The sequence below is a fragment of the Bombus bifarius genome, unplaced genomic scaffold (genome assembly GCF_011952205.1).
Source record: "Bombus bifarius isolate JDL3187 unplaced genomic scaffold, Bbif_JDL3187 scf7180000008163, whole genome shotgun sequence".
In the NCBI taxonomy this organism is placed as follows: Eukaryota; Metazoa; Arthropoda; class Insecta; order Hymenoptera; family Apidae; genus Bombus; species Bombus bifarius.
In genome coordinates this window covers 514,870-528,671 of record NW_022884485.1, presented here as the reverse complement: position 1 = coordinate 528,671, position 13,802 = coordinate 514,870, and the positions used below count along the sequence as shown (strand labels likewise).

Genomic DNA, 13,802 nt, shown 5'->3' with positions numbered 1-13,802 from the left:
CCGGAAACACGGTGGATCCGTGGCTAGCTACACGAGAACTTCGACACGGAAACAAGAACGGAGAGGTCGAGAGAAAAATAAAACGACGAATATAAAGCACGATTTTCGCAATGGCGTCACTCAAATATGGCTATTTTATGAAGTCTGCCGTCACTCTGTTAGCAATTTTTTTCCTCGTCATAGAGCAACGCGCCTCTTTACGCGCCTCGTGCACTTGCACGCTTTACGATTTGTCGTTTCGCGACAGTGGTTGAATTAATAGCAGAGCCATCACCCGATACAAAGACGCGCCTACGTAGAAGAGAAATCGGTCGCTGGCTTGCTCACATTGTATCTTATCGCTGCTCTTTAGGATTTCTATAAGTACTGCACCGGAAGAAACTATTTCATGACAAGGTTTAACACCCGACGCCGGTATCGCACGCGACGATAACGTTTTACGGTCGCTGTTGCGTGCAGACAGGATTTACTCGTGCGTCGTAAAGACGATCATCCGAGTTCTTTGCTTTCCTAGTAACATCGACGCGCGTTCTTTTGGTGGTTTTCCTATTCCACTCTTTATATATTTTTATATATCTAAAATATTTTTTTAATTGGGTACGTTAATAAGGATCTCTCTAATTTTTAGACAACTAATTTTTAAGTTGAAGTTAAATGTCGTTGGATTACTTTCTAAAATTCTAGATCGAAGCGAAAGGATTGAAGGTAAGTTTTTAAACAATTCTTTCCACACATTATAGTTACGGACAATAATTTTATTCATTTTCTCATTTTTGTGTAAGATGTATTAAACGATACGATATTGAAATGATAGAACAAATAGAATCATACTAATATTTACATATATGTGATGGTGTGACGTCAGGGAAGGACGTGGCGTGAGGGGTAATTGTTTATAAACGTTGTCAAGATATGTTAATGTTGTCAAGAAGTATTGTGAGCGTTACCAAGGTATGTTAAGGGAAAAATGAGCATGGGAAATGCTGTCAGAGTTGAATTTATCGTGGTCGAGTGAAGTTCGTTGTGTTGTCGTGTCGTGGAATTAGTGAGAAACGAATACGCGAAACGCGGTATTATATTCGATTTTGTGAGAGTGCAACGATATTGTATTTATCATACCGTTTTCTATAAACTTATAATATAACATTCCTACATAGATATTACTATAATTCCTTATTGTAGCTCTACCAGCTGTAACGTTTAATCAATCCAAAAGTTAATAGCACGTGCACAGCAAGGAATCTCCATAAATTCTCCACGTTGTTCAGAATTTCGATATAACCGTTCTAATCATTTAAATGACGAACAAGCTTTGCACAAGGTCTAGCGAAACATTCATTCGTCCGACGGATTCCACTGGAAATCTCGTTTTACTTGGATCATGAGCAAGATCTAAGTGGTGGCGCGAACGTCACGTCGCTATCATTGTTTACCATTCCGAGGACAAAAGACGGATTTTCATTATTCCGTTCACGCGACGCTTCTAATTTCCGAGGGCGAGGTCATATCCACTTGTTTCCTCTGATTCCGGACCAGCAGTTCGTTGGGGTCGTCAACGTCGACGGCGATGCCTCGACGCGCGTCATGATTAACCGCCTCGATGTTCCGTCGATGTTCCATGGAAAAAAGGGTCACGAAACGCGAATTAACCGACCGTTGTTATTCCGTTTGCATCGGTTCTTTGCCAGTCCCTTTTCTAAGCTCTACAAATCGATGGATTGCAATAGGCTTTCAGAGATAAATTCTTTTTCGTCCTTACGAGCAAATTTTCTAGCTTATGTTCCTTGCCCCTTGAAAGTGTCGAGACGTTTCTACTAGTATTGAATTCACGTGCTAATAATTAAACTTGTAACTTTAACGTTAAATTTACTGCTCTTAGTAGCGTTCCATTTCATTATTTGTGAGAATTTCTCGGTCTGGTGAACAGAAAAATTTACTGTGTAATTGCCAAATGACCAAACGTGCTGGAATGGTGAAAACGTTTAGATAGCTTCAGGGAATTAAATAGTTTTCGTATTGCAATTGTATCAGTTTTTCAGAGATTGGTTGGGAAGAGCTGGACCTTTGGAGAGAACATGGAAATAAACTTATGGAAAATTGTGGATACATATGCAACAATAAAATTCGCAGTTAACGATATTCAGAATACGAGTACAATGTTTGTAGAAATATTGATGTCTACGAGACATACGTATGAGAGCGTAACTTTTCTTTTCGAATAACAATGTTTTAGTTTACATGCCGTTTTTATTTAAATACGTAAATAACATTTTGTATATTCGTCATATGCATACCGGAGAGTTTACACAAATTTTCGACGCTATGTATTCAAAGCGTATCAAGAAATTTATTGAAATGCTGTGCAAACATGTTTCCATCTTTATTAATCGAATCCAAAGTTATTTTGTTTATACAGCGTATTTTAGGTTCGAGTCGGATATTTAATTTGCTTTGTATTTGTAACTTTTGTAAATACGATCTAACGATGTGTACCTATATCTGTTTTAAATAATTTTATATAATTTAGTTCCCGACACAGTTCAATTTAAAATTAATAATGCAGGAATATTTATAATTACGTATCATTCTAATACAGCGATGCATATATCGTCGTTGTTTATTAACTTATTTGCATATTTCATTATTGCTTATTAAAAGTAATTATATTCAGCTAAACTCAGTGAATCATGTGATCAACAAATTTGTGTGCGTGACGTTATAACGATTTATAATACTTTAACGATAATAAAATAAAACGTTTTTCTTTCTATGAAAATATGTTTGCGAAATATAGTAACGTCGTCGTATCGCACGCAAAATCTAACCAGGGAGTAAGAAAACTAAATACAAATAAAGAAATTGTATGCATTGTATGTTGATAATGTTTAATAAGGTCTCATATCCATAAATAAACAGGTATTTTTTTAGTTTCATCCATGTATAACACTCGTATCATTAAACTCGTGTATTGAGATTAATTATGGTAAAGCGTGTCTATTTGTCCTACATAAAATAAGATATATTTAGATTATATCTACAGGTTCATTTAAAACTTTTTTCTTGGAACTGCTTTCAGACAAACCTAGGTCAACATTCTAAAGTAGGGAAACAGGGTGTAAAAACATTTCTCGCAAGTTTATATTCATAATTGTTGGCAATATTGGCTTAATTAACGTTTTAATCGCATTTATCGTTAGGAGTTTATTCAACTAAAAGAAGAAAAGCAACTGTTCGTTACTTATTAATATGATAATAAACTTGTCGCAAAGATGTATATTTAGTGTGAAAGCACGAAGAAAGAATAACGACATTAACGTAGAAATGTTTTAGAAGAATTTTGCTGTCATATGAATATTAAAGAAAATTACTCGACTGCTCTATCGTTATAAATCCTTTAAATATCTTTCTGTAAAATCTTTTCAGAATTTTTGAAAGAATTATTGAAACGAATACAAGAAAAAGAATTTTTTTGTAAATTTATGATTAATCGGGGATTGCAAGTGGATTTCTTCGCTAAAATATTTGAAAGCATAAATGACGGCTGGCGTATTTAAATTTCTGATTATGACATTACATTGTGTTTTAACAATATTTTTCGTGAATTTATTCAAGCGGTAGAGGAAAAATTTTTTTTGAAGATAAATTGGTGCATGTATTTATTTAAAATTATTTACAATGATCTGGACTAAAATTTGAAAATATGCGCGCTTTAATCATACATTTGTACAGCTTTAGTCTGCCACATTAATCTGCTGAAGTTAAATAGAAGCTACAGTAGGAGTTATACGTGTATAATGTTACGCAATTTGCACGACATGTTCCAAGACAACATACACACGTATCCTCTGATCTGAGCACAAGCACAAATGCTTTGCACATTGCATTATATTTGCAAATATTGAGATTGACCGATGACGCAGCGAGAGATGATAACATGCAGTTTGATTTATACTACTCGCCATACAATGTGAGCAAACAAATACGATCTCAGCACACCGTGCTCATCTCTTAATATGTACATTTCCTAACTAGATACGGACCAATTAACAGTTTCTTACGCGAAAGAGACGCTGCCTCGGCTATCGTGTTCTTTGTTATAAAATATGAGCTAAAGCTGTTTTAATATCGCAGTAATAAAACATGTTCGAATATGCGTCTCATGATGTCTGATATTAAATTAATGTAAGTAATTAATGATATAATTAGGATTAATGAGAATGTTCTTATAATATTTCAAATGACTTATTTAAAGAAAATTGTTTACTTCGTGGTTGAGAATAAAATAACATTTCAGTTGCTTGAAGATTGCAATTATTATGAAAGAAAGGATTCGGTATCATTTGCTTGTTCTCTAAAAACCTCCTCTCTCATTTTTTGATACTATAGAAAGAAACGAGTATTTTGCACTATGTTGTTATTTCAATTAGAAGAAATTTATAAATCGAGATTATGCTAAGGAAGAAATGATCGTAGATGTAAAGTGAACAGAATTTCGTGGAAATTTCGAACAAATGCCGTAATAATCTACTTTGGATGTGAAATATATTTTCGTTAATAGAACCACGATTACTTGAATTCGGTCGAAAAGTAGGAAGTCAATTTGCAGAAGATTTCTTAACCTGTCATTGTGAAGTTTATTAAAAATTGGAGTATAATAATCTGAAAATGAAAAGTACGCGAGGTAATAAAAAAATAGAAATGGATTTCACAGCGCAAGATATGAAAAGAAAGCTTAGGTTCTGGAAGAAAGAAGAAATGGACTTTTCATGGCTAGAAATGGTAACATAAGCCTCAACGACTGGTGTCTAAAGGACCGTCAGATCTGAAACAGAAAATTTAATTAGATAATGAAACCTGAGCGAAAAGCAGAAAGAAGCAAGCGAAAATATAAAAGACGGGAAGTACAGAATGGAAACAAAAGGAAGCGAAAAGTGGGAGGCTGGTAGAAAAGGATATTAGTAAAAGGGCAACGAAGGAAAGAAGATCAGGATAGAGGAAATAAAAGGGGAAGGAAAGGAAGACGGTAATACTTGTATTTGAGGATGAAGCGAATCCAATTTTAACATTTTAACGCACACAAACCCTGTAACTATGTTGATTTTGAATAATTTAAAAGAATATGACGAAGTAATTCAATAAGATATAGAACTTGGGAAAGAACTTTGAAATTATAAAAGAGCAACGAAAATCTTGTATAAATAATTTATTAAAACTAACGCAAATCAAATGTCTGCAAATCTCTGCAAAGAATATTTTGCAATTGCGATAAAGCAAAATTAATTTTGAAAAACGATAGATGTATCATTTGGTAATGATCATGGAAATTTGAAATAATTCTTTGTACTTTTTAAAGTTCTCGTCGCCTAAAATTCTTTCAAACGCGGATCCTCGACATTTCCAGCTGATCTATTTTCTAAGATATCCGTACGGTTATCCTACATCTCCGACAAAAATGGAGGAAGAAAGGATTCCTATATGCACCAAAAGACTTCGGAGCAAGTGCTAAGCTATCAGAAAGCATTTTCTCGTTTCCTCTATTTCCTAACCTGATCCTTTCGGAATAATGTTTCCATTTCTGACGTAATGTAAAGTCTGATTGCTTATCATACGCTCATAGCTACTGTTCCTCTAATCAGTCCTCTGACATTTGATAGCTACGTGACTCGAAGTCACTGCTTGTTGTCTGATACCTGAGGTGTTCAACCGTGTGCCTACGTTAAGGGTTCTATTCAGTTTCCACGAAAGCTGAACTACATTGAATTACTTATCGAGTTATGTTTAACGGCCCTTAAATTAGATCGCAATAATATTACGTTTAAGTAGCGTGAAGATTATGTAATTTCACTTTCTTAACACAATTGTTACATTTATGCTGAATACTAATTAATTAGAGATAGCTCCCGCGTAATAATTTTCTCCCCTTTGTGAAATACGCTGTCATCGTTACTGCAACGTGAATTGCAATATTACACGGTTCTTTTGGTCAGATTTTCGTTATTTCATTCATCGAGTAATAATCAATTATAGACGTATTCTCTGAAGCTTTAATAATCAATAATTGTCTATCAATGATAATAGGTAATCATTTCTATCATCAAAATAATATCTATTGACTAATATATGTATAATTTTCTGTTAATAATAACGTACATATAAAAATAACAAAATAGAATGGGGGCATCATTTAAATAAAATATTTGAAAACTGATTATTTAAACGATACTACACTGTTTGTTAAATATATTAAATATTACCTTGATATAATTCCGCGTTAGATTATTTAAATAAACAGACGATGTTTCTTGAAATTACTTCACGAGATAGCAATCAAATGAAATAATGTTTCATTTTATTTGAAGAAATGTTTCCACAAATATAATATCTCCATTTTCTATACTATCATGTCGACATAGTAAATTGCCTCACTCCAAGTTTGTTAATTTCATTTTATTTTATTTTATTTCATTAATTTTCTACCAAAATCAAATACCATACATCGTACGAGGTAACAACAGTCAAAAAGGACAGCAATGTTCCATGTAAAAATATTTGACGTTAACAAACCAAACTTTTATAATCGATGACTATAAATCTCATCGATCGAATCGTTTTTCAAACGAATCGCGCGAACTGAATGCCTAAAGCACAACCAATAGCTTGATGACCAGTCGTCTGCGAAAGTTCCTAATTAATTTTTATATGAAAGTGATTCAAAAGCGAGGTAACGAAAAAGAAAGGAAGTCCGAGAGAGAAAGGACAAGGGACGGAAAGAGAAAGATGCAGGAGCAGAATTCAGAGACGAGTAAGCGGCTATGGAAGCGAAGATCCTTCGTCCTCGGAAACTTTCTGCAGCTGCCAGTGCCAAGATATTATTCAACCGGCGCAGACCTTTATTAACTTCCAAATTAACCGTTGTATCGAAAATTATTCTCGGAAGAAAATGACGAAGCTTCTTGTAGCGATGCATTATACCGGTTGATAGACTAAGCCAAAATACATGACCCGCGATTATTCCTACTTCCGGCATCAGCCGGGTATCCGTAAAACAATTCCGGGCGAAGTACGTTTAATCCAGTTGACTAACTTTAATTATATTCTAGAAATTCTTCGCATTTTCGATAATTCGAAACAACGATTAGCCGGATTTACAAAGACTTAAACTTGCTTGCACACACATACACTTCAAACATTCGCAAATTGTTTGTGCGTTGTTTTTGTTTGTAGAAAGAAATAATATTAGCGTCGTGCGATAATATTGGTTAAAACACTGTCAAAGTAGTAACAAATTTTTCTGGCCAGTGAATGAACGAGTTAAGACGCTGCGGCAAAAATCGCGGAACACGTGGATCGTGGAGAAATCGTATGTTTCTCATATAGTAAGAACCAGGACGAGTCGAGAAATCGTAGCTACCGTGTGGTAATTAGAAACTGCTGTTTCATAGAACGAAAGGGAATTTAACTTTCGTGCAAATTGTTCTATTTATTCCCTTCCTTCAGCCTACTTGTTGTGCATGATTCTTGTCTTCGCATAATATCGAATACAATTATATCCTTGTCTCAGCTTACAGAATGATATGACGCAATTCTGGACATTGTGGTAATAAACATAGTTCGTGTACAAAGATATCGTTCGAGGTTTATTTGTAAAGTTATAAGCTATTCGGTTTCTATACTCTTTGATCTCATAGTAAAATACTTAAAACGCGCACAGTTCCTTTATATCTTGAGGAAGTTCGCAGGAAAACACTGCCTTATTCCCAGTTTGCCGAGAAAACACGCGTAAGCTCGTCCCCAAACAATCGATCGCCACGTCGTCAATTCGCTTTGATCTTAACCCAAGAAAAGCGATAAAACTACATATATATATAGAGAGAGAGAGAGGGAGGGGAGAGAGCAATATTTTTAATCGCCCAGCAGTATTTCGTAGAGATGTTAGCGCTAAACGTTATTCCCGTGCGATGATTAAGACCCAAGATCCGGCGAACAAATATTCTGATATTCAACGATCAAGAGCATTCTATCCTAAACTTTGTCTGAACAACGTTTAATCGTTACCATCGTTATCCAAGTTCTAGCTTTGTAAAGACAATGTTTGAAATTTATGGCGGCAGTTCGTATAGCTAGCATGAAAATTGCCAGAACTGAAGGTAATATTGCTCAAACGTTAGGAGCTTACTGTTGTACGGAAGACTTACTTTGCTTAAATAAGAAGGTAAATGAACGCGAAGAAATATTATGCAGCAAATAGTAATTAAAGACGAGTATCTACTTAGATATTGTTACGTATCTCGAGAAAGAGAATTAGCGCAAAGTTAATTTTTAACTTGAGAATGCTTTGTGAAAAAATCCATTTATTCGTTTGTTCATACAACTTGTAATACGACTTACGCCAGAGCAGACCTAGAACTTTTTCACTTTATTCTCGCAATTGTGATAGTTACATTGTCGTTTTCTACTGCATTACAAAAGAAAAATATAATACGTTTATAATAATAAATGGCATGTCCTTTATTACCCTTAATAACAAACGTATTAATATAATACATTTCTTTCTATTATATATTCCTATCAAATTCAAATATTTAGCAATTAAAGTATTTAGGCACGCGTAACATAAATCCACATCGATTTAACGACAGGACATTAAGATAACCGAGGTCATATCACGTGAGGCACCTCTATCCATATTTCGTCCGTTACCATCTTGATAATCGGGCTCGTTATTGGCTAAAGAATGGGTCACTTGTTTCTTTCCCATGAGGTAACTTCGATTCGAAAAAAGAAAGGCGAGGTTACACGGGTGGACGAGGAATAGACAATCGAATAGAGGAGAAAAGACAAATAGAAAGAAAAGAAGTAACGGAACACTGGTACGAACAAAATCCTAACGCTCTGGAACTAAATTAAAGAGAACGGAAACCTTTTCTCGTTTGACCTAGGAAGACATCAAAGCCGAAATTGTTCAACTTGTCCCTAGAAGCGCTGGAGATTCACACTACACTGTTCTTTCACACTACACTCGATCGCTCCTTTTTATTCGGTTTCTTTTTTAACCCATGTAATTTCGTTCGGTTTCACCGTTCGAACCATTTTATTTCGTTACGTAATTTACGTAATTTCGTCGCGCGGCGAAACATATTATCCGGTAATTCGTTTTTTCCTCGAATCGACGGGAAAAGAGAGAAGAAAGAAGAGCGAGCATTACCGTTGGACAGTGGCCGATTGCGAATTTAGATTAAGCGAAGTGAAAAAGGGACGCGGTCGCGGCCGAAACTTCCTACTCAAGCAGTAAATAAAAGAGTGAGCCAAGGATTTTGTAGCTAGTCGAATATTCGATTCAGTCGTCGGGGAAATAAAACGCAACGACAGAAACAGACGAAATTACCATCGAAGAATCGTTAATGAATTTTTTCTCTATTTCTACGCTTGCTACCGGACCGGTTACGAACATCCAGTAAAGCACGGCTTAAAATAATGCCGTCGTTAAAACTGACAATCGATTTCTTTCGTCCTTTTCAATCGTTGGCCAGCAAGCGCGATAACAAAAGAAAATGACAATCGAGTCGTTTGCGATGTAGAAGGTGCGAAAAAAGCGACGAACGTTGATGAAAATTCGCACCTTTTCCGGTTAATCGATTTTAATATCTATTTAATATATTTAATATGTATGTCCAATTAAGTACCCATCTTGTAAAAAAAAAAAAAAAATACTAACGATTTTATAAATCTACTTAGATAAATTATACACGCAGGGATGAGCAGCTACAGTTGGAACATTATTTTGGATATCTTGTCTACAAATGAAAATAAAACTAATCTTCTATTGGTTAAGGCATGATCTAACTATATCGAGGAATATACGTTTGAATGGTTTAGTGATAACAAAGTGCTTGTACCTGCATTTTGTCGATAATCATGGTTATGCATATTCAAAGCGCATATTCTGTCAGCGACACGTACTTTGTTGCTATGGTTATTATGGGCGACATTTGACTCGAGATATTTAATTTACGTGTTAAAATCTTCAATAGTCGACATAATCCATCGCCATGCACTGGTCAACGCAAACTATTTTCAATACAATGTATTTTACGCGAGGATGTTAATTTTGAAAAGAATTAATGTAAAACAAATGTTTATTATATACGATACTTAAGAAAATATCGTATAAAAATATTTTTAATCTAGGAATTTTCATTGTAAATGTAGGGTGTAGAAACGAATGTTTGAGATTAAATTTGTTGTATCGAATAATAAAATAATTCTACGAATTAACGATAGATTCCGATTTCTATATAATAATGAAAATATCGTCATTTAATTAGAGACGAGAATTATTCCATTGTTCGTGATAGACGTTTATGATCATCGTATAAATGCTTCACGATAAAATCGAAAACATACATTTTCCTAATGTTTGAATAACAATTCTCAACGAGATAATGAATAGATCATAATCGTTAGGTTTGGTTAAACATTTTAGCAACATCCAGTGGACTTAATTAGATCTGATGGGGAGGTGAAACGTGGCTAGCTATGGCCACGCTAAAGTCACTTCTGTTTTCTACCTATCTCATAATCCTCGTAAACTTCGCGCGCATGATGTATCTTGTTAAAACTTTCGATGTGCACGCTTAACTTCCGGAAATTCCACGGTATTATATAGTACGACAATAATGTACCGAAGAATAAATTTGCTAATCAATTTGCGTGTATATGTTTATCACTTGGAGTGTATAGTCGTGTGTGAAAAACACGTCATACATGTATTAATGCGTACGATAGTAACATTTACGATAGAGAGAGTCATCTGTTGCTAGTATACATCCTATTCGGATAAACTGTACTCTCGAATTCAATTACATACTTGTTTAATGAAAAATTATAATTCCTGTCATTTTATCGTTGGAATTATCGTATTTCACACGTTAATGTATTTAATCTCTAATAGCGGTTATAAATTTTATTTATTCCCTCGCATTTATTAATGGATAGGATAACACGCTTCACTACCAAGATTTAATAAACGAGGTAACTGCGTTGTGTACACGCATGTACACGTATAGTATGCAGATAGGTAGTTTCTGGGTAGATCTGTATATATGCATTGTAAATGTTAAAGCCCGAGTGTCCTAACGTAGCGCAACGTGTAATTCTCCGTGTTTGTCGAACCCTGTGTACTTTTTCTTCTTCATTTCGTTCGAAAATATTCCTAAAATATATAGAATTATATTATCGTATCACGTGTACAAAATTTTCCATGTCACTGCGACTAGCGGAGATAATCAAGGAAGCGTTCCAATTTCCTATAAACGATCACAGAATCTTTCTTCATTTTCAACCGTGTTCATTACGCTTACACGTAAACAATCGCGAGTAAGAAGTGAAATGACGATCGTCAATCTCTCGCAAAGCTGTCACGTGACAAAAGATTGCCACGACAAAGGAAGGTGGCTAGGAAGAAGTTAAGAAAGAGGTAAAATCGATAGAAAGTTTGGAGCACAATGGCGAAGAACAAGCAGCAGCGAGTGCGTTAGATTGTGCAGCGATATTACGAGCTGCAGAGCCACCATTAGGCTCGCCGTAGGAACATTCTGTCTGCTGGAGAAGAGGAAAATCGGTACCTGCCACGAGTGTGAAGCCGAACCAGAACGAGAACAGTGTGAGGGAAAGGAAGACAGAGACAAGGAGTAACAGAACAGGTTTCGAACAGATTGAACCGAGCTACCAACCGATTACAGCCATGGAAATTCTTAGCAAGAAGAAAGGAATAATTATCCTGTAATTATCGCAGCAGGTCTCATCGTGCTCGCGTGAAACGCCTTTCAATTCTGGCGCGTATTCATACGGAAGGTGGTGAGTCGAGTAAATGGAATAATAGCCGGTCTTGTCGTGGCTCAGAGAACTCTCGTTTCCTGTTAATTTTGCCAAACTACCAGTTACGAATATTACTCCACATATTATGTAAATGATAATCTTACTAAGGAAATATTCCCTCGTGTTACCTTCTTTCCGATCTGTCTCATTTTCAATTACCACGAGAAACGATACTGTCTTGTTGTTTCTTTCCCTTCTTCATAAAAAGTTCTGGAAAATATTTCATTGCACAGGGATCTTAGCGATCTCCTTCGATGATTGATAGCACTACGGGTTCCCAGGAAAGTATCAAAATCTTTAATCATATTCAATGCTCGACCAGCATAATCGAATAACTCTGGCCGATTCAACGATTCAGTCGAGGAATTCTTTAATAAGGAATTCGTTAATAAGCGTTCCAGGACTGCCATTCGGTTCAAACCACGGGCCCCTCCACAAGCGTTTTTCAACATCGGAAGCGATCATACCTTAAATGCTCTCGTTAACCACAACAGCAGCAGCATTCATAGCACCGACACTGCGGTGTCATTTCAGCCAACCTGGTGCGTGGTTGTCATTGCGGTTTGCAAGCGCCATTCTGGTATCATCAGTAACAACGCCTCGAAATATCCACTGAACCTGACAAGTGTCGGCATATAGGCGAATTTAGCTGAACAGATCCAAGTGAAGGTTGCGGTAGGTCTTCGTCAATCATCCTTCCGTATCTACGCACTGGAGCTCGCTGATGAAATTCCCTATGTTTTGTCACTCGCTCGCTGACGTTTTACGAACATTACCTCTTCCTGAACGACCTCGTTCTCTTCTTATACGCGGAACAGTCGAATGCGTTCGGTAACCAGCTGCGCTTGTCGTTACGGTAGAATTCCATTTATCTGAACTTGTCAAGAAACAAACAGTTTATCTAGTTGGCATTCATATAAGAGGAGTTTACGTTCAGATAAGCGAATTCAATCAGCAAGGGTTCGGTTAATCGGACATCGATTAAAATTTCGTTCCAGTAAGTGGAGTTCTACTGTATAATTGTGTTACTGCTGTTTCTATTCTATTTATTCCGAAATATCTTCGTGATAATAATGGTAGCAAGTTATAGTGCATTGGAAATCAATTTTTAAAGAGTGGATTAATTTCAACTCACTGTACGAGCAATTAATACAGTGATAAAATACACACGCGTTATTGACGGTTCTGATATATATATATAGTTAAAGAGGAAGTTGACACTCGATACAGATCCTCTTGTATATTGACATAGATCATAGCAAATGCTACTAGAACGGCCCGGCGAGATCATAAATTGTGGCGAAACGATCACTCGAATCGATGATTTCTGACAACGATAACTCACATCAAACAATCGGTCACCATGCATTCTGTCAAAACGATTTGAATCACATCACTTTAGCGATGTGAGAGCTTCCTTCTTCTTATGACATATGTACATCCCATAACGTGCCTTGTCCGCTTATCATGATATATTTTCTGGTTCACCGTGATTTATGATTTACATATTACACTGTACGCCCACGTATACCAATACATTTAGCCTGTTCTTCGAATTGTCGCAAACTACGAAAGAATATAAAAAACGTAATTATTCACTGAAACATTATTAATACCGAAGAGAAGCATTACATTAGCGATGAATAGAGGATTGAATTAAAAACTTGGAAAAGCGATGTGGTAAATTTTTAAACATGCAATCACATTCAGTTCAAAACTGGAACGCGCATTATTTATTCACGGTGAAGTATGATTCATGACTCCCCTGTTGGTGTTGGTTAATCTGAAAGAATTTGTATTTGCTAGACTGCGCGAACCCACGAATGAAATTTCTCAAAGCTTTCAAAATGAATTTTTAACCGAATGCATAGACAGAGTTTAAACTACTTTAAATTTTACAAGGATTCGCTTGATCATATTACATC

At 35.7% G+C, this 13,802-nt stretch overlaps 1 protein-coding gene and 1 long non-coding RNA gene across 2 annotated transcripts in view; one reads left to right on the top strand and one right to left on the bottom strand.

The window, feature by feature from the left end:
• Window positions 1-13,802, top strand: part of LOC117208899 (suppressor of lurcher protein 1) — a 526,325-nt gene that overhangs the window by 120,261 nt on the left and 392,262 nt on the right. The gene's annotated exons all lie outside the window — the stretch shown is intronic.
• LOC117208902 lies at window positions 4,539-12,880 on the bottom strand. The gene is made up of 3 exons (XR_004487790.1): window positions 12,654-12,880; window positions 12,345-12,581; window positions 4,539-4,822 (listed from the first exon to the last, which is right to left on the bottom strand). It is a non-coding gene; the product is annotated as an uncharacterized LOC117208902 (long non-coding RNA).